The sequence below is a fragment of the Panthera pardus genome, unplaced genomic scaffold (genome assembly GCF_024362965.1).
Source record: "Panthera pardus isolate Hobbes unplaced genomic scaffold, ASM2436296v1 HiC_scaffold_21, whole genome shotgun sequence".
NCBI classification, from domain to species: Eukaryota; Metazoa; Chordata; class Mammalia; order Carnivora; family Felidae; genus Panthera; species Panthera pardus.
The window spans coordinates 18,071,522-18,091,728 of record NW_026526777.1 but is presented as its reverse complement, the minus strand read 5'-3'; positions in this window follow the sequence as shown (position 1 = coordinate 18,091,728).

Sequence of the window (20,207 nt, the reverse complement as noted above, 5' to 3'; positions counted from 1 at the left end):
AGCTCTTTCAGTGGATTGGAAAGGTTATAATTCTGATTGCAATGTGTTGTGTAATGAAAGGAAGATAATGAAAACGAGAGGATACGTTTAAACACAAAACCTGCCAAGAAATGGTTCTATAAAGAAGGGATAGAATAGGTAGTATCCCAAGCAGGAAATATTTTGTTGTCTATTAACAAAGATATCAATATCTAAGTAAAGAATGGATAGATTTAAAGATTTGGAGATTGAATTTTAATGATAAAAGTGCTTTATATTTCCTCTCTATGTACACCTTTATTTTGTATTCCTAAGTGAAATTCTGGTAAAAATCCAGCCTCCTGCTATTTCACCTCTGTTAGTGGCTCATGGATTTAAATTTTATTATATGAAGTAGGAGAGTAGGTCCTATTCTCAGAGCTGGAAGATCAGAGGTTTGAGATGTAGAGGAGTTTTGAGATAGTAATTTTGGAAATTTGAAGAAAATCATGAATAGGAAAAGAGAAGTATTGTGGAAGGATATTGAGAGCCCATTATGAATCTGCCCAGTTATGTGATAGTGTAAGGAACTGCTGAGCATTCTGGGTCAATTTTGAAAGGACTATCCATTATTGCTTGGAACATAGGGACTATAAGGGTCATTTCTATTGCTTATAACATAAGGCATAAAGATAGCACTTATGGTCACTTAATCCCTTATCATTGTCCCTAATGCAATTTTACACTTGAATGATCTTGAGAGAATAGCTGTTCTTTCCACTAGAGTATGATGCTTTCCTAATGAACACCTGTGCATGATATAATAAATGATTCATTGAATTGCCCACACCAGAAATCAAATTCTGATCTATGGGAACTATTTCACAATCAGCCAACCTCTACTAAAATATGTATTGTTGCCTGTCTTGTGGAACCAAAATAAAACAGAGAGAAAAAGAAAAACTGACTTTTTGTTAGTGAAGTAATGAGAACTAAACATGAATATATAGTATGAGAAATATACTGCCATTTTATTGTTTGCCCCTTCTTTGGTTGTCATGGTGATCTAGGTAAAGGCTGATATGTAATTACACACAAATACTTGTATGTGTATACATTAGGCATAGAAGAAGCAAAAGAAGTAAGAATGTCAAATGTCATCAAGGTAGCCTTGGAAAGTAGCGTAAGCCTTCTCCCCTTTAAGGGAAGTTTCTTAATTTTTAATTTACAAAGAATCACCTTTAGAGTATGTTAAGAATACAGAAAATTTGACTCCAGTTACTTGGGAGAAGAGGAAGGTCAATCTGCATTTTAAATTATCACACCAGTTTATACTGATACCATGGTACCTAAATTAGAGAAATAGTGTATCGAAGAGTTATTTCAAGTATTTTATAGTAGCACATGCTTTATTATTTTATTTTCATGTTTTAAGTTATATAAATCATATTTGAATAATGCATTAAGTCAGAAAATGTCAGAGTAATTTCTTTTGATTCCACCCCAAACCACTTTCAAAGCCTTCCTCAGATAAACAGTGTTAATAATCTGATGCGTATCTTTTAGTTTTTCTATCTATACACACACGTATCAATTATATTTTACAAAAATGACTATACTTACACACATTCATGCATGGCGTCTATGATGAGTAAACCTATGGCAATATATGCAGGTAAGGACAGGCCGCCAACAGCTAAATGATTCCACTAATATTGGAAATATGTGGGAGCAGGCTAATGGAAGACAAATAAACAGTAAGATCTAGTAAATTCTATACTCACCACTGGCCATTCAAGAGGAACAGCAAAAAGTAAGAGAGTAATCTGCAGCCTCTAACTCACTGGAAGTGCAAAAGGATGGAAAATTGATTGATAGGTTATCCGAATTTTCAAGATGATGTCACTCTTATTGGAGAAGGCACTGCACTGTTACATGCCAACTGAAAATAGTATTTAAAATGATCAAGACAGGTGCAAAAGAAAAAAGAAAGGGACTGTCCAGATGGACAGGGAGGTGGGTGATAATGAAGGACAATCTCAAACAACATTGTTTGAACCCACAATGAAAACAATGAAAGATATTTCTAGAGTTGCCAAGCTAGAAAAGCTATTTAAGAAAGGTTAATGACTTGATGCTAAAAGTATAACAAAGACTTATTGTATTTTAAATAGCTAATAGAAAAAAATCATAGTTGAATTTTAGTATTAGTGGCAAGTTACTTCTTTCTTGCTGTTTTCAGGAAGCTCTCTTTGTCATTGACTTTCGAAAATTTGATTATAATCTATCTGAATGTGGCTTTCCCACCCAATGCTGCTTTCCCCTGTGGGGATCTCAGGGGCTGTTTGAGGATATATTTTCACTTTGTGATTATTTCACTTTAGATGCTGATTTTTTTTTTTTTTTTGTATTTTTAACGGGGATAGCAGCTGGACCACCCACCTTCCCACACCCACTGTCCACTCTGCTGTTCCCCCGGCTACCCTGGCCCCAAGGTGTGGGGCGCTGCAGCATGTTGCTGAGGAGTGAGGAGTAGTCAAGCCCCCAAGTTCTGAAGAGGCAGGTGGACAAGCCAGGTGGGCCCTAAGAAAGGGGGTCATGGTGGGAGGAGCAGGCTGTCATCCGTGTTTCAGGTGGGGCTCATTGTGCCAAGGGCTCATGGGTCACTGGTTCTCCAAGTGCCAGGGGTGGGCAGGCGGTGGCACTGAGCCCCCTCCAACACTGTGCCCTTGTGGAGAAAGCACTGATCTGTTCTGCCCCCTTAAGTCCCCCTCTTCTGACGTGCCTTTTGCACCCCTCCCATTAGGACAATCAGTCCCCTCCCATCTGGGAGCCCCGTTTTCTTTCTATCTTGGAGTTTTTTGAGTTTCTTGGATGTTTACATTAGTGTCTTTCACCAAGTTTTGGGAGTTTCCACCCATTATTTCTTCAAATATTCTGTCTTCTCTTTTTCTCACTCTTCTTCTGAGACTCCCACAATATATATGTTGGTCTGCTTGATAATACCCCACAGATCTCTTAATTGATATCTCAATATTTTTTATACATCCTTTTTGCACACTCTCCAACATCTTCCTTTAGTTCTCTGAGCATCTTTAAGACAGTTGTTTTAAAGTATTTGTAAAATAGATCTGCCTATCAAGTCCTTTTTATGGACAATTACTATTGATTTATTTTTCCTTTTGAATGGGCGGGCCATACTTTCCTGTATCTTTGTACACACTGTGATTTTTTTGTTTAAAACTGGACATTTAAATCTAATAATGTAATACTGTGGTAACTCTAATAATCAGATTCTCTTTCCCAGGGTTTCCTTTTTTTTTTTTTTTTTTTTAATTTCTGTGCCGAGCATCAGCCTGAGTGCAAACTTAAGGTATTTTCAGGCCTTTTGTGAACTTGCACCTTTCCCTGGACATGTGTAGTTACTTTCTAATTTTCCTTATACATGCAGTTTCTTTTGAATATCCTAGTATTTAATGTCTGGTTCCCGAAAGGAGAAAAAAGGGGGGGGGTAGGTGGGGCGGGGGTAGAAGAAAGAGTACACTGGCCCTTTAAAACTCAGGGAAATTCAACAATGACTATAGCCTCTTTGCCTGCACTTCTGTGAACAGAAGCAGCAAAAAACAATCAGAGCACAGATCCCCATATCTGGAGGACAGAGTTCATTTTCATCACCCTGGCTCCAGCAACCCCTGTTGTTAAAGCTCTCTGCAAAGGTTCTGCCCAAGGCAGGGATGGGTAGTTGGTAGTGTCCTAAGCACTGAAATTGACCACAATTTGCCATCAAGTTTTCCTCTGGAAGTTGCAAACCTTTATAGACTCCACAGATCCAAAATAGTTTCTCAGATTCCACCAGTGCCATTTTCATCTAGGTACTGAAACACATTCCTGGTCCTATTCTTCCATCTTCCCAGAATCCTATGGGATAACACTTTTGAATTTATGTTTTGTTTTGATGAGCCATATATATAATCTATCTGTACTCTACATATAAACATGTAAAATACAAAATTCTTATTTTTAAACACATAAAGCCTCAGAATTATTTAGCAGCTATAATCACATCTATTAGAATATTTAATAACTTATATAAATATTTTTAATAAATGCATACTTTTCATTATAATAATTCACATTTGTATACAAATGTATACAAATACAAAAATATCTGTAATATAGTCACTAATTTATTCTTCACATTCTGAGAAGCATACACAGAAAGCTTTAATGTTCTCATCTTAAAAAAAATTTGTTTCATGTTTATTTATTTTTGAGACAGAGACAGAGCATGAATGGGGGATGGCCAGAGAGAGAGGGAGACACAGAATCCGAAGCAGAATCCAGGCTCCAGGCTCCAAGCTATCAGCATAGAGCTGGATGCAGGGCTCAAACCCACGGACCATGAGATCATGACCTGAGCTAAAGTTGGACACTTAACCAACTGAGCCACCCAGGCACCCCTAATGTTCTCATCTTTAAAGTGAAGAGATCAGGGGCTGCCTCAGTGACTCATTCGATTGATCATCCAACTCTGATTTTGGCTGAGGTCATGATCCTAGGGTTGTGGAATCAAGCCCCATGTCAGGCTTCAGTGAGGAGCGTGCCTAAGATTCTCTATCTCTCTCTCTCCACCCCTCTCCCCAACTCATGCTCTCTCTCTCTCTCTCCCTAAAATAAATTAAAAAAAAGAAAAAGAAATTAAAAAAAAATAAAGTGAAGATATCAGAACCTAAAGTTTTACTGATAAGAAAATGGGAACTCAGAAAATCAAAATACTTCGACTGAGGTGACCGAAAACTAATTAGCCATCATAATGTGGACATGACAAGAGAAAGTTCGTATTCTTACTCCATGTCTACACCTTTCTTTCATTTCTGAAGAATTTGACACATACGTAGTCTGTGTGTGATCACTGTGAGAGGCAAAAGATAAGATCAAAACAAAAAATTGATATCATAAATATTTATATTCTCATGTAAATAAAAATTTCTTTACAGAGTCATGTAACTTAAATATTTGCAAGCCATCTAGCTACCCTTTCATCTTCAAAATATATTTGTTTTCTATTTATCTTAAACTTTTTCAAAAATTCTTAAGTACCATGTTTTTTTCAACTATCAAAAGTGATATCATTTTAAAATCCTACGTAGGTTTATTTTTAATTTATAAAAATCTGTATTTTTAATGTGTAAGGTTTTACTACATCTTACCTCTATTAAAAAATACTGAAGCAGGGGACACCTGGGTGGCTCAGCCAGGTTAGCGTCCAACTTTGGATTTGGGCCCAGGTCATGACCTTGAAATTGTGGGATCAAGCGGGTGTTGGGCTTCACAGTGAGCATGGAGCCTGCTTAAGATTCTTTCTCTTTCTCTACCCCCCCTCCACTCTCTCTCCCTCTCTCTAAAAAAATAAAATAAAAAACAAAAAATCCTGAAACATTCACCTTCATCACTCAAATTGGTTGTTTTAATACACAAACAACATATTTGAAATTTAGTAAATGCTTTATTTCAAACTATATATATATCATAAAAAGGCATAGATGTGAGAATCCCTAGGTTTTGTATTTATATTAGCACTAATTACATTATAAAACATCTCATTAAATGTTTTTGCATATGTTTACATATTTTGAAATATTCCATCAAAAATTTAATATCATTAAAAACTTTGTAAATATAACTCTACCAAAAGCTTTTCAAGCATCCTCCCTGAGAAATACCTAGTAAACATAACTTGTTTGTATCCATAGTACTTAACCAATAGTTTTTTTTTTTTTTGAGGGGGGGGAACTAGTAACAAAATCTGATGCAAATATCAATACAAGAAGTTTATGAATGGGTTATAATAATTAACGTGACTGTGATGGTCTTCCACTTGTTAAACTCTACATAGAAAAGAAGAAACAGTATCTCTGCTTATTAAGTGGACATATTTAAGAAGGATGGTGCTTGTTATATTTTAGAAAATCTAAAATCTATGCTAATATCATTATCAATGAAAGGTGCTACTTATTGGTTTAGCCCCATTGAGAGACTAAATAGCAAACCACTGTAATATTTTTAAGGAAAATTTATACTAGTGAGGATATTGCTTACTTAATATGCTACAGGCAATAAAACATTTTTTAGCTTCTGTATTATTATGTGTTTTACAGATTTTAAAATTCTCCATGGGTAACTAAATTAAGAAATTAAAATATTTAAAAGATATTCAAAGGTGAGAAAATATAAAAGGGTAAGATATCTGATTAAGAAGACATAATAAACACTATTATATTATTTTAGGGCATTCTAGTGCTTTCTAATATGAGTCCAATTTTATGAAATTCACATTTTTAGACTTGAGGGTACAGGTGCAGTTTCCATGACTCTCTCCAGTTGCCATAGACAGTTTTACTTTTTCTGAATTACAGTATTTCTTCTTTTTCATTCAATTTACTATGTAGGATGCAAAAACTAAAATTATAGCCATTCTCAAATCTCTGTGTAGTCATAATTTCCTTCTTAAATGCCTCACTCAATATGATAAAGTGTGTCTATAGGTTATAAGGTTTCCAATAAACGTGCATTATATTTCCTTTCTCTGTATACCTGTATTTTGTATTCCTAATTGAATTTCTGGCATAAAAATCCAGCCTCCTACTATTTCATCTCTGTTTCTGTCAGGTAGATTATTTTGAGAAGATTTCCATAACTCTTTAAATAGAGTTGTAAAGGTTGAATAACAGTTATGTCAGTGAAAGGAGGTTAATCTGCATAGAGAGTTGAATGTGTATAAGAACTTGGGTGCAGGTATTTTATAACAAGCTTCTTTTCCAACAGATTAGCACCTTATAGAGTGGCATACTGGGATGCTCAAATTTATCTGTTTAATAAATAAATAATTAGGGAAATAGTGCTTAAATTTCAAGTATATCAACTTTCAAATTTGTACCTGGAAAGATAAGCTAGAAATGAATCTTTGAAGACCTGAAAACTCTGCACCCTGATGTTTATACCAACATTATCTACAATAGCCAAATTATGGAAACAGTTCAAATGACCATTGATTGAAAAGTGGTTAAAATGTATATATATATATATATATATATATATATATATATATATATACAGAAGATTATGTATGTATGTATATATGTATATATATATATATATAATATATATATATATATATATATATATATATATATATATACAGGAGATTATGACTTGAGCTGATACCATGGGTCAGACACTTACTTAACTGACTGAGCCATCAGGTGCCCCAAACTATGCTGGAATTTTAAAGACAGAGATGCATATTTTCTTCCCCAATCATAGTGATTAAAGACATGAGATCTGTACTTCCAATAACCATGTACCATCATATGGGAAACTACTTGTAGGAAAGATGGAAGCATGGGCACATGAAATTTCCTATCAAGCCAAGCCTAAAATAGAGCCTACATCTTTTTTGAAGGTGCCTGAGATAGATTTTTCAGTTTTTGCTTAAAACTATTTGGTTTAGGATTTTTGTTACTTTTAACAAAGATTCTTAATTTTGAAAGGGCTGTGATAGGAAGGAAAACCATTTTGGGAAGGTAGAGGGAGTATGTGTTCTAGGGTCTTTTTGTTTGTGGAATTAGTTTGATTTGTTGCCTTAGGGTAGGACAGACCTGAGATTCTTTAGGCAGTGAAAATGAGAAAATAGAAAAAGAAAGTTTGAATGTTTGGAAAATTGGTGGGATTCTTAATGTAGTTGAATATATAAGGGAGTAAATAGAAAGAATGGAAAGGAAGGGGCTGATAATAAAGATATCACTTTGGTCGGAATCATTCATATCCTTTTTGGTCCTATTTTTATTATGAATATTTCAAGCTCATTGAACAGAATCCATGACTACCTATTGAGTTGTGTGCAGTGCTGAGCACATTTTCTATGCTCCATAAATGTCAAACCATAATTCCACGGAGGAAAGACATGTAATAAGGAAAAATACTCTATCTAGGAGGAAAACTAAGCATTTGTAGTACTATAAATTAACTCCTTGAATAATTTCCCTATTATTTTCTACTTTTCTTGTTAGGTAAATAGCATTTTCATTCACCAAGTATGTATTCAATGTGAGGAAGCTACTCTTGTAAGAAGCATGCTAATACAAATACATCTCTAAAATCAGTCTAAGAAATTAAACATGAAATGCCATTCTATGGGCTAGTGAATAATACATTCATAAGTGTAGGCAGATGTTGAATTACATAGTCCTTTTAGGGTAGAAACAATAACACTTTTGCCTGGAGTGCTTAAAAATGGATTTTTGGAATAAGGGAGATTTAAGCTGGCCAGAGCTTGAAGGGCAGCGTAGAATTTGGAGAGGAAAAAATATGGGGGAAAGAAACAGTTTTACATAAAAGGGTAATGGTGTGATAAAAGAATAGTAGTGGAAAATGCGATGAAAATTTTATGTATAAAGTAGCACAGTTTCACTAAAGTATATTCTCTCTGGAGGAGAAAAATGGAAGGTAACCCTGGGAAGATGGTATCTTCTAGGGCCTTGAATTCAATGTTGTAGTATTAACATTTTCTTTGACACTAAGGATCCATTAAAAATTTTGAGAGGAAAATCTTTAAAGGAAATGCAGTTTTAGAAATTAAAAAATGAAGTTGCTTCAGCCATAAAAATAGAATGAAGTTTTGCCATTTGCAGTGACATGGATGGAGCTACAGAGTATAACGCTAAGTGAAATAAATCAGTCAAAGAAAAACAAATACCATGTGATTTCACTCCTGTGTGAGATTTAAGAAACAAAACTAACAAGCAAAGGAAAAGCAAAGAGAGAGAGAGAGAGACAAACAAAGAAAAGACTCTTAACTATACAGAACAAGCTGATGGTCACCAAAGAGAAGGTAGGTGGATGGTGAAATAGGGGAGGCAGATTAAGGAGTGCACTTGTGAAGAGCACTGGGTGATGCATGGAAGTGTTGAGTCACTACATTGTACACCTAAAACTAATATAACACTGTATGTTAACTCTGCTGAAATTGAAATAAAATGAAAAATATCTGAAAAATAAAATTAGTTGTTAAGTTCAGGATAAATGAGAGAGGGATCGATTAGATGCAATGAAACTTCAGCCATGGTAATAATCTGGACATAAGGAAATAGGATTAAAATAAACTGAAGATTTGGTGACATTAGCAAACAAATGTGGAGGACAAGGGAGTGGGCAGTTGGTGATTATTCAGATAGGGTATGTGATGGTTCTCTTAAGATATTATTTTAACATAGGTACTCAACAAATTTGCTTTTCAATTTCTACATTTTTAGCTGATAAAAAATGAATATCGGCTAACAATTTGACACTTTATTAAGAGAACAGAGTTTTTAAAAGAAATGTTTGGACTAAGGCTTAAGAAAAAAAGAAAAGTCAGCAACTCTCAATACCTTTCACATATCTATGATTTTGAAACTTAGGACATCAGTTTCATATTCAGGTAGGTTTATTTACATACTGGGAAACATAGAAGCTGGAACATACTAATGCAGGTTTTAGCACAATAATGAAATACACTACATTTTTAAAGCCAATTTGTATATTAAAAAAATAACCTGTTTACATGATAATTCTGCACATTAAAGTGAGAAAAAAGGAATTCATATCATATCACTTAAAAACTAAACAATTTTGATGAATAAACTCTGAGGAGGATGGGGCTAAGTCATAGCTGTGATATAAATCATTTGGTTGCAGGGGCATCTGGGTGGCTCAGATGGTTGGGCATCCAACTCTTGGTTTTGGCTCAGGCCATGATCTCATGGGTCATGGGTTTGAGTCCCATATCAGGTACCAGTGCTGACAGTACACAGCCCACTTGGGATTCTCTCTCCCTCTCACTCTGCCCCTTCCCCCTCATGCTTTCTCTCTCCTTCTCTCTCTCTCTTTCAAAATAAATAAATAAACTTTAAAAAATATTTGGCTTTTGTAAAAATGATTACAACCTGGAAATAAATATCGAATTTGATTTATTATCATAGAGAGAAATAAAGGAAAGTTCCTCAATTAATTGGGAATGAATAATATTAAAGATTTATATGTGACTATGGTAGACAGGGCCTGGAGCAATATTTTGCTACTAGGTTAACGTTAAATTATACTGGAAGCAATAGAATGTTTAACAAATTGAACAAAATAATATAACGTTCTTTGGTCTCTGTGGTCACTAACTACTAAACATCAAACATTTCAAGAAAGCACTTCTCTATAAGCATTCTCTTTAAATGTTACTCAGAACAACTGTATTCTAAAGTGAAATCTGGTGGGGGCTGTATGTCATAAGAATACAATTTCATCAGTGATAGGAATTCATTAAAATGAATGATACCATATACAATATAAATATTTCTGCCTTCAAAGAGCTTACCATTTAAGCAAATGAGATGCACATTTTTACTTGTATTTATTTTTCTATTTTTTCCTAATATGATCATGATTCAAATGAATACTATGAAGGGGTTTGTGAGCTACAAACCAACTTTTTTTTTTCCTGTTGGTTTTCAATACAATAATATAGGGATTAAAAACATTGGTCATAAGTAACAGAGGCATAAGGTCAATCGTTACCTTCCCATCTTCCAGCCGTGTGACCTTGAAATATCCCATACTTGATTTTTTAAATCACTTTAGAAAAGGGTAGATCTAATATTTATAGAGTTAAAATTAGTTTCGGAAAATTTCCAGATGTAGTAATTTAGTAATTATGACAGTATATTTGCATATAAAATGGCTCAATAAATATCCTTATTACCTACACATTGAAATTAGCAAATTTTAAAATAAAAGAACATTTCATAATTATAAATGTAAAATATCTCCCAAAGAATAAATCCATGAAGACTACAGCTGAAATTTGTAATACCTCCCTAGGAGACGTATATGTATTTATTTTAATAACTGGATTCAAAAGAGAGCTATTTTTATTTAAATTATTTTTTATTATTAAAATCTTACTTTATATGTAAATGCTTTGATATATATAGTACAGTGATATTACTAATATTTAATATTTAGACTATATTTCATATTTAGTGTTATGTTTAATGTTTAGTTATGTTAATGTTTAGTGTTAGAGTTTATTTTGATTCATTTATTCACTCTGAGACATGTATATCAGATATAACACAAACCTTTCTTTTTTTATTGAACATAAGAAACCACATAATATTTAATTTAAAAATTAAGAAAGTGTATGGGTGCCTGGGTGGATCAGTTGGTTAAGGGTCTGACTTCAGCCCAGGTCATGATCTCACAGTTCATGGGTTCGAGCCCCGCATAGGGCTCTGTGCTGACAGCTCAGAGCCTGGAGCCTGCTTTGGATTCTATGTCTCACTCTCTCTCTAACCCCTTCCTTGCTCTCTCTCTCTCTCTCTCTCTCTCAGAAATAAAATAAAACATTAAAGATTTCTTTTTTTTTTAATTAAGAAAATGTGTTCAACTTTCCAATGTAATATTTCTAGTTAAAAGTCCCTCAGTAGAATCAGAATTTAGTTTTACTTCCTTTCAAGTAATTTTTTTAGACTATGAAGTATACTAGATAAATTATTGTCACCCTCAATTGGTATATGCACACCTCTCACTCGTTAGCATGAGGCGCTGACATTCTAGAAACAACCATGGTGACACTTGAATAACAGAAGAGTTGTGTTTATATATGTGTTTGCATCTTCCATGTTCGCCTCGAGAGGTAGTCTCCATCCTTCCTCCTGCTCTGTACCCTTTGAAGCTGACGCTTAGGTGCGGAAACACTACTTTCCCTGCCTTCCGTTCAACTTCAGCGGAACCAGTAAGAGCCAGGAGGCAGGATTTGGGGGTGGGAGAAGTATTTGAGACAGTAAGTCAATATTAAGATAAATGTTAGCTTTGGCATTCAGTTCTTTTGTTGTTTTATTTTATTGTGTGTGTGTGTGTGCGTGTGTGTGTGTGTGTGTGTGTTTCCCCCTGAAGTCTTATTATCTGTACTGCTTTCTTTATAACAAAGTTTTCACTTCCACGTCAGTTTCACTGGGGCACATTCCCTTCCACGTGAGACGAGGCTGATTTTGATTTATGGTACCCTCTCCCATTCTTAGTGATGGAGAAAATTAGCATAGTCAAGATGGAGATTTTCTCAGCATGAGATACCATTTTGCATATTGCTCTTCCATTTTTATACAAGAAGCCTCGGCAGAGTTGCTTCAATTTTTATAAACAGAGAAAGGCTGAGGAACCCTACCCTACAATTCAGCCTTGAAACCATTAGACATTGGTTTAAAACAAGTCGTCTTCACAATCACATGTCACTTTTAGTGACCTATACGCTGTACTGTAAAATGTGACATAAACACGGAGACTATATTCCCATAGATCTGAAGATGACTAAATGTCATAATATATGTGTGGCCTTTGGAACAGTTTCAGGCACATAATAGGTGCTATATAAAATGTGTGCTATAATTATTAATACAGCACATTCCAAAATATTCAAATGTATATTATACCAACTATTTCTCTAAACCTAATTCGATTAGTACTAAAAATTGCAACCCCTATATTTGGTAACTAAAAACACATACTATAAGCGATGGGTCAAAGAAGAAATCTTAATAAGAACAAAAAACCTACTTAGAACTAATGGATTAAGGAGCCACTACATATAAAAAAAAGTTATGATACAGTAAACATGTTAAGTAAAGGGGAATTTGTAGCATTAAATTCTCATATTAGGAAAATGATAAGAAAGAAACTAAAATCTTGACATGTGAAACTTAGATACTTGCAAAATGAATCATAACATATATAGATACTTATTAACTATAGATTCATTCAAAATATATTTATCAGGCTGTTACTCAAAAAATAAGTAATTTTATACCAATATATGATGCATATCAATACAAGCAGAATTTGAGCTAACTAGTAAAATTGTATGATTCTCTTTTTTACACTAACTGTGGAGTTCTTGCTATGCTGACCAAATCTTTATTTTACTAGTCACATTTTCACCTTCTCCAGTATTTTTTTTAAATAATGTCAGTAAAAGCTTTTCCTTTCTGCCTAAGGTTATTATGCAGCTGCATTTTATGCTCTGTTTAAAATGGCATGACTAATAAAAATCAGCAATTTATTGACAAAACAAATGACTACTGTATACACTGTAAGCAGAGTTAATAAAATGCTTTATTGATAGAATTTATTTATCCCACCTGAGTAAGGTGTAAGGGTAAAAATCTTTTCTTGAAGCCTGCCAATATTGTAAAATTTACTTCACTTGGGAGAAATCAAACATATTCAAATCACCTTCCAAACTGTCATCATGGTCCTGGACTATGTCCTGGAAATAATTGGAATAAAATTATTGTAAGGAAAAAAAGGATGAGTTACAAGGGGAAGTGTGTATAGCTATGAGAGTTTAAACAAAACGTTTGCTTTGGCTTTACATTTCTTATGAACGTTCATTCCCAAATTATCTACTGAGCCTGAATAAGTGGAATTGGCCCTGTCAACATGAGGCTTATGAAGAGATTCCAGAAACAGAAGACACTACAACGGTTTCTGATACAGTAATTATTACACGTATGCATGTGTATACACGCATGTATATGACATAGTGAATTTGGTAGGTTAACACATTTTAGATCTGCCTCTGAAAATCATTGACTGCATTTAATAGTCTTATTCAAAGTTGAAAAGTAGTTTAACAAATAAACCAGAAAAGTATTTTATTTTTATATAGATAGGCTTCTCAAATTTATTTTGGTGGTAATTTCAAAGATTATACTATTGAAAAATTATCTATATATCTATATCTATCTATATCATCTATATCTATATATATAGTATAATAAGGGGATAAAGTCATAAAGAATTTTTTTTGGGGGGGGGGAGGAAAAGAAAGAGGCAGATGGAGAGAGAGAGAGAGAGAGAGAGAGAGAGAGAGAGAATCTTAAGCAGGCTCCACACCCAGCACGGAGCCCCACGATCCCATGACTGTGAGATTGTGATCTGAGCCAAAATCAAGAATTGGATGCTTAACTGACTCAACTATCCAAGTGCCCCATTAATACTTTTAAATTTTTTCTACTGGAGTACCCCAAATGGCAAAGGACTGTAATTACATAGCTCTTCCTTTTCTACAACAAGTCTGGGACCACAGCCATGAGGTCTATTGTTAATGCTTTAAAATTTTTTTAATGTTTATTTATTTTTGAGAAAGAGAGAGAGACAGAGCGCGAGTGGTAGAGGGGGCAGAGAGAGAGGGAGACACAGAACCTGAAGCAGGCTCCAGGCTCTGAGCTGTCAGCCCAGAGCCAGATATAGGGCTCGAACTCACAGACTGTGAGTGTGACCTGAGCCAAAGTCGGACACTCAACAGACCCAGACACCCAGGTCCCCCTGTTGTTACTGTTTTTAGAACTGAATGTGCTTTATCTTAAATATCCATGAAATGTTTATGTTATATGCAATATAGTTTTGTTTGGGAATAAGATAATTTGATTTTGCTTACTTCTTGCCATCTTCTTTGAGTAATATTTTATTCCATATTATTTCCATGGTCTTTGAGTAAGTGTCTTGAGTGCAGAATGATCCTTCAACTTAGTATGGTAACATTGTGGAAATTTGACACATCATGTGAATTGGACTGAATTTTACCCATGATTAACCTTTCTGGTCCAATTTGGCCTAATTGTTGCTTTTCTATGTGGATATATTGTTTTCTGATTCTCATTCTTGTGTTTGTTCAGGCTAAATCTTCATTGCAATTTTAGACTAGTATTTAGCTTCATCTTTCCACATGCTTAGCTTCTCTTCCACTTTGGTATCTAGCCCATACTGAATTCAGTATCTTTTTTTCTAATGCTATCTTCAGAATTATGAGTAACCACTGTGATATTTTACCGTGTTCTTTTAACCCATCCTAAATAAGATATTGTAAATATTATTCATCTTGAATAGAGTAACAACTCTATTGCTATCATTTATCCCCAGTTTAATTCTTTCTTTGTACATCTTTATCAAAATCATTTGAAGAAAGATCAACTGAGTTTGCCAAAAACTATTTTTGGTTCTACTGCATCCCTGTAAGAGCTTTTTCTCCAGGATGGCATTAAAATAGTAATCAATAGCCTTTGCATAAATTATACATGTAGGTCTGTATACACCAAATTTAATAATGCCTCAGTCCACCTTTTCCACTTTGTTAAAAATGATATTACGAAAAGTTTAGTGATCTCATTTTCCTAAAGTGATAGTCTGACAGTAAATTACACTAGAAAGAAAATTTTACATTACATGTCTTATTCTTAGCAAAGCCATCTTAACCTCTGGGAATCAATTTCCTTTCTAAGTGGTCCCTTATCATTTGTCACAAGTAATTGAAAAGTTATTTTCTGTTTAAACGTAGCAAGATCTGTATTACAACTTTAAAAAAGTCTGACTTTTAAAATATTTTGAACAATTCAATTTCAAATTTGCAAAAGTGTAGTGACAATCTCAAACTTTGATATGTTGTTGAAACTAGCGAGTTTAAATGAAATTGACAAGCACCTCCAAGTTATTTATTGTAATTGTTCCCATCTGACAGTAGGCCTAGTTAGAGTGGTGCCAGATGTCAACACCTTTCATGTATTTTCAGAACAATAAACACAGTTTTGAGAAAACTCATAAATATAACAGACTGTGAGGAAATCCAAGAGAACAACATAAGTTTTGGGAGCACTGATGAGTTTTAAACATAAATAACTTTCCTGTTTATTTTGTTCTTTTGTTTTTCCCCAGTAATTTACATATTAAGAGCTGCTCCAATGGACTTTCTGAACTCATAGGGTTCTTTAAATACTTGTGGTGGCAGCTTTACCATTAACTGACATTTAATATTATTACATTTAATTTTGGAAAAGGACTTACTTTTGAGAAGAAAAGACAGGAGATTATTTTTCAACGTCTGTTAGCTTTAACTAATTTCTTTAAATAGATTAAATCTTTCCAGATCTTTTTTTAAAATCTCAGTATTTCATATTACAATTGTTACTTCATATTTTCTCCCCTCCACTATTCTTTCTTTTGTACTTTCCCATATTTTTCAGTATGTGGTTTGGGTGAACTATTCTTTTTTCTAGGGGAGGTGTCTGATTAGATACAAAGATTGAAGAAAAATATTTTTATTCGTCCAACAAGAAGTTATGAAAGTTATTTACTAATTTTGTCTTTTCTTTTCTTTTTTAAGGTTTATTTTTGAGAGACAGAATACACACGTGGGGGAGGGGTAGAAAGAGAGGTGGAGGACAGAGGGTCAGAAGCAGGCTCCACACTGACAGCAAGCAGTGAGCCTGATGTGGAGCTCGAACTCGCAAACCACAAGATCAGGAACTTAGTTGAAGTCGGACACTCAACTGACTGAGCTACCCACGCGCCCCACTAATATTGTCTTTTCTAATCATGACCAACAACAATCCAAAATTGTGCTTATTATAGTGTAACCTATATGCCATCTTGAATATAACATTTTGGATGATGTAGCAGTATTCGTTATGAACATTTCCTCACTGTCATTCTCAGACACACACAGCACATCAGCCCTGCCCTGAGGCATACATGTTTGCATACATGTGTACATGTATTTATCATCCTTCTCTGACATACATTATTTTGTTTTGAATCTGGAAAGAGTTAGGGATAACATAAACAGAATATTTCAAACAAACAACAAAGGTTAAAGACATTCAAGAAAAAATAGGTGTAATGGAGATATTAGTGTCATAGCAATTGGAGGAAACAGAGTAGGTATATTGTGGCTTGTGATTTCATAGCAGAAGCATTTCATGATGATGCTAAGCGTACATTAATTTCATAATTTTAGAAAGCTAAAAAAGGTGGAAATGAGGATCATTGCTGTTGAGAAAACTACTATATTCTGGTGTTAATGAAGGCATCTAACTTTTGATTCATGCAATGTTTAAAATCTCTTTTGAGGTAAATTTGCACTGTGTCAGTTTAGAAAACCACATCTCTAGAATTCTCTTCTTTTCATACTCCAAGGTTATCATGGGGAGTAGGTCACAAGAGACATTTTGTGTAAGAATTTCAGGGCATAAGGGAAGCAGCGGCCGCCTTGATTTGCACTGGAAGGTGTATACAGGGCTTGAGGGCCTTTGCAGCTCAAACACAATGTCATTATTTATCTGCTGGCTCACGTGGTTTCTGTGGACAGCAACAGGGTCCACAGCAACTCCATCTCCGGAATCCTCTGCTTCAGTTTCTTGAATCCTGGTCCAGCTTCATGATGAAGGGCTCCGTGTTGTGCCAGAGGATACTTCTATCAGAAGTGAGATAGAAGTATCTTACTTCTACTACTGGGCAGCAGTCAGAGATTCAGATTTAATCCCTTAATGTGGGTTCCACTCTTATGGGTTGCCATTTTTTCTTGTTTTCCACATTTATATCCACGTTTCCTTATAAATTGCGGGTCCTGTACTGAAACAGTAGCTTCACGGAAACCGTGTATTTAGTCCTATGATTGTGCTGGAAAAATCCCATGCCATAAGTCTTACATATACAACACAAGGATTTCAGTTGACTTTGTCTCCAGGATTGCAATCCCTAAGACCCCAAATAAATCCTTTTGGTTGCTTTATAATATTGCTGTCTTCTTGGTCAACACGTGCCACTTCAAAATTCAATGTTAGAAATTTTAGTTTTGTAGTTCTACTTTTTTTTCCTAATTATCTAATTTCTTAACACTTGATAATTTAACTCACAATATTTTGTTCTGTTGCCCTCTATTACTCCCAGTTATCCATTTACATTGCATATCTAAGAAGAATCTAACAGGCTGTGCTATTTCTACACAATCTCATTTCGGAATTGTTTCGATAAAACGACTTTGTTGTCATTGATTTCCCTCTATATTGCCACAATAATTCCAGTGTTTTCAACCTTGTTGGTCTAGATCTCACCTGTAAAATTTTTGTTTTTTGATGACACGTATATTCTTGCTCATGCACTATTTCTGAAATTTTATCATCTTGACTTTTTCATCTCCTCTTCTACGACCTCTTGTTAGTCTATTCATATATGTGTTAAAGCTACAAACAAGGGTAAAAACTACAGTAAAAAATAGCAAGAGCAGTTTGCAACTGGTTATTTTTTAAACCAATAATGTAATTGGCTGTAGATAATGCAGGAAGGCACAGCACAGTGTTCACAGCAAAACAACCTGATGGGTTGTTCTGTTTAACCCAAATGCTTATACCTAAGTTTTAGTACCCCATCCTATGCCTGTCCCCATCCCCCCACTGCAAACAGCAAGTCATTAACATTACTTTAGACCAATTTGTTTCAGACATCAAGGCAATAATATATGGATTCAATTCTAGTCAAGATATCAGACAGACCCTCAGAAAATCTTTTGCATGCAGCCAAAGGAAATTTTATCAGGATGTTTTAGCTTTCCAATCACTTGTGATGAGCTAGTTACATGGAAGTAGAGAGAAACTTTCTTAGAAACAAATGGAACAACCAAAAGAGATGCTTGATGTGGCTATTTTAAAAAGGAGTCATTTGAAAGACTGTATCCATGCCTCTGAGTGGAGGAAATTTCAGTGAGAATTTGGCAGTGGTACTATGACTACTATAACTATTGTTTCCAGCTAACTTGTATTGAGTTATTAACATGAGATAGGAAGAATGCTATATAGCTTAGAAGTGTTCCCTCTTTTAATATAGGTAAAACCTAAATGAACTCCAAGAGTAGCAAAGTAAATGCAGTACAATTCTATTAGAATAATCAAGACAATGGTAGCAAGAGGTGGGGATAAAAGACCCCAAGTTTTCTAAATATGTTTACCAAATTTTGTAATTCATTTTCCACCTTTTCTTGGATGTTGCTTTTTTGTTGTTGTTATCATTTTTATTTATTTATTTTTAAACAACTGATAATATATTAAAAAGTTCGACCGAAGAATCTACAATGGTGACTTCAAACTCTACTCCTGGCTCAATACTGATAGAAGTAATTTCCTTAACAATCTCAAAAGAATTGTGCAAATCAATGAGTCCTTGTGGATCCTCTTCTGAAACCTCTGAAACCGGCCCTTTGAAACTTAACCACAAGGAGTTCTCACCATAAGGAGATTCTGAGTCTTGGGAGGCAACTAAACTAGTCACTAATGACTTCGAGATTATTTTCCTTTGAGCCTCTGAGAAGTGGGCACATGTCTTCCCCCCAAATTTTACATTGTGGTGGGTTAGAGTAATCTAATTTGGTCAGTCGCCACCCCTGGTTCTACGGGTGTCTTCCCAGTGTCTGCATGTCGGTGGGTGGCTTCCGATCAACTTGTTCTTGGGGGAGAGGAAACCATGGGGAGTCAGGAGCAGGAGTGGGGTGTCCAGAGCTCTGCAGTTGCTGCGACCAAGTCTTCAAAGAGCTTTTGGTCATTTTAACATGAGTTCTATTTTTCTTTTAGAAAATGAATACCTTCTTGGTACAGACCCCTAGTTTTTATAGTAGGGAAAAAACTTATTTAAATTAAATTATGTGCCTTTACTTTAACCCCGTATTTTTAAAAGCACCTTAGCTGAATATTTGTATGGCATTTATATGACAATGCATGGAATTAAGTATTGGAGGTATTATTATTCCTATTTGATATAGGAGATAAATTAGAGACAAAGTTTGATTGGTCCAAGTTCACATAGTAACTTTATAATATATATAATAGCCATTATTTACACTCAGGCATTTAGAAAATTCATTTAGAGGCACTTAACTGAACCTGTTTTCCATTTTGTTTTCATCCCATGGATGTAAGGAATTCTGACTTGAATTCTAAATTGAAGGGGAAAAAACTTTTTCATGCTATGTGTTACAACTAACAAATATTATATGCATAATATGGAAATTTTATCAGATGAAAGAACATCAAAATGGCATTTTTTTAATATTATGGCTATAAATCAGTATTCTGAAAACCACTATTTTTACAAATATTCAAAATTTTTTGTATTAATTTTCCATGTGAAATTTTGACAAAACCATGCCTTTTATCTTCCAAATATATTTATAAAAGATTATAAAAGAAAATATCTCCTCTATAAATGTGTTCTTTGTTGTCATACGGACATGGGTGGATTTGATTTAAAAATATGTTTTATAACACTCTTTAATGTATTTATTATTTATACTTGGGTTATGACCTATCACTTACTAATTTTCTCCATGAAAGAAGATTCTT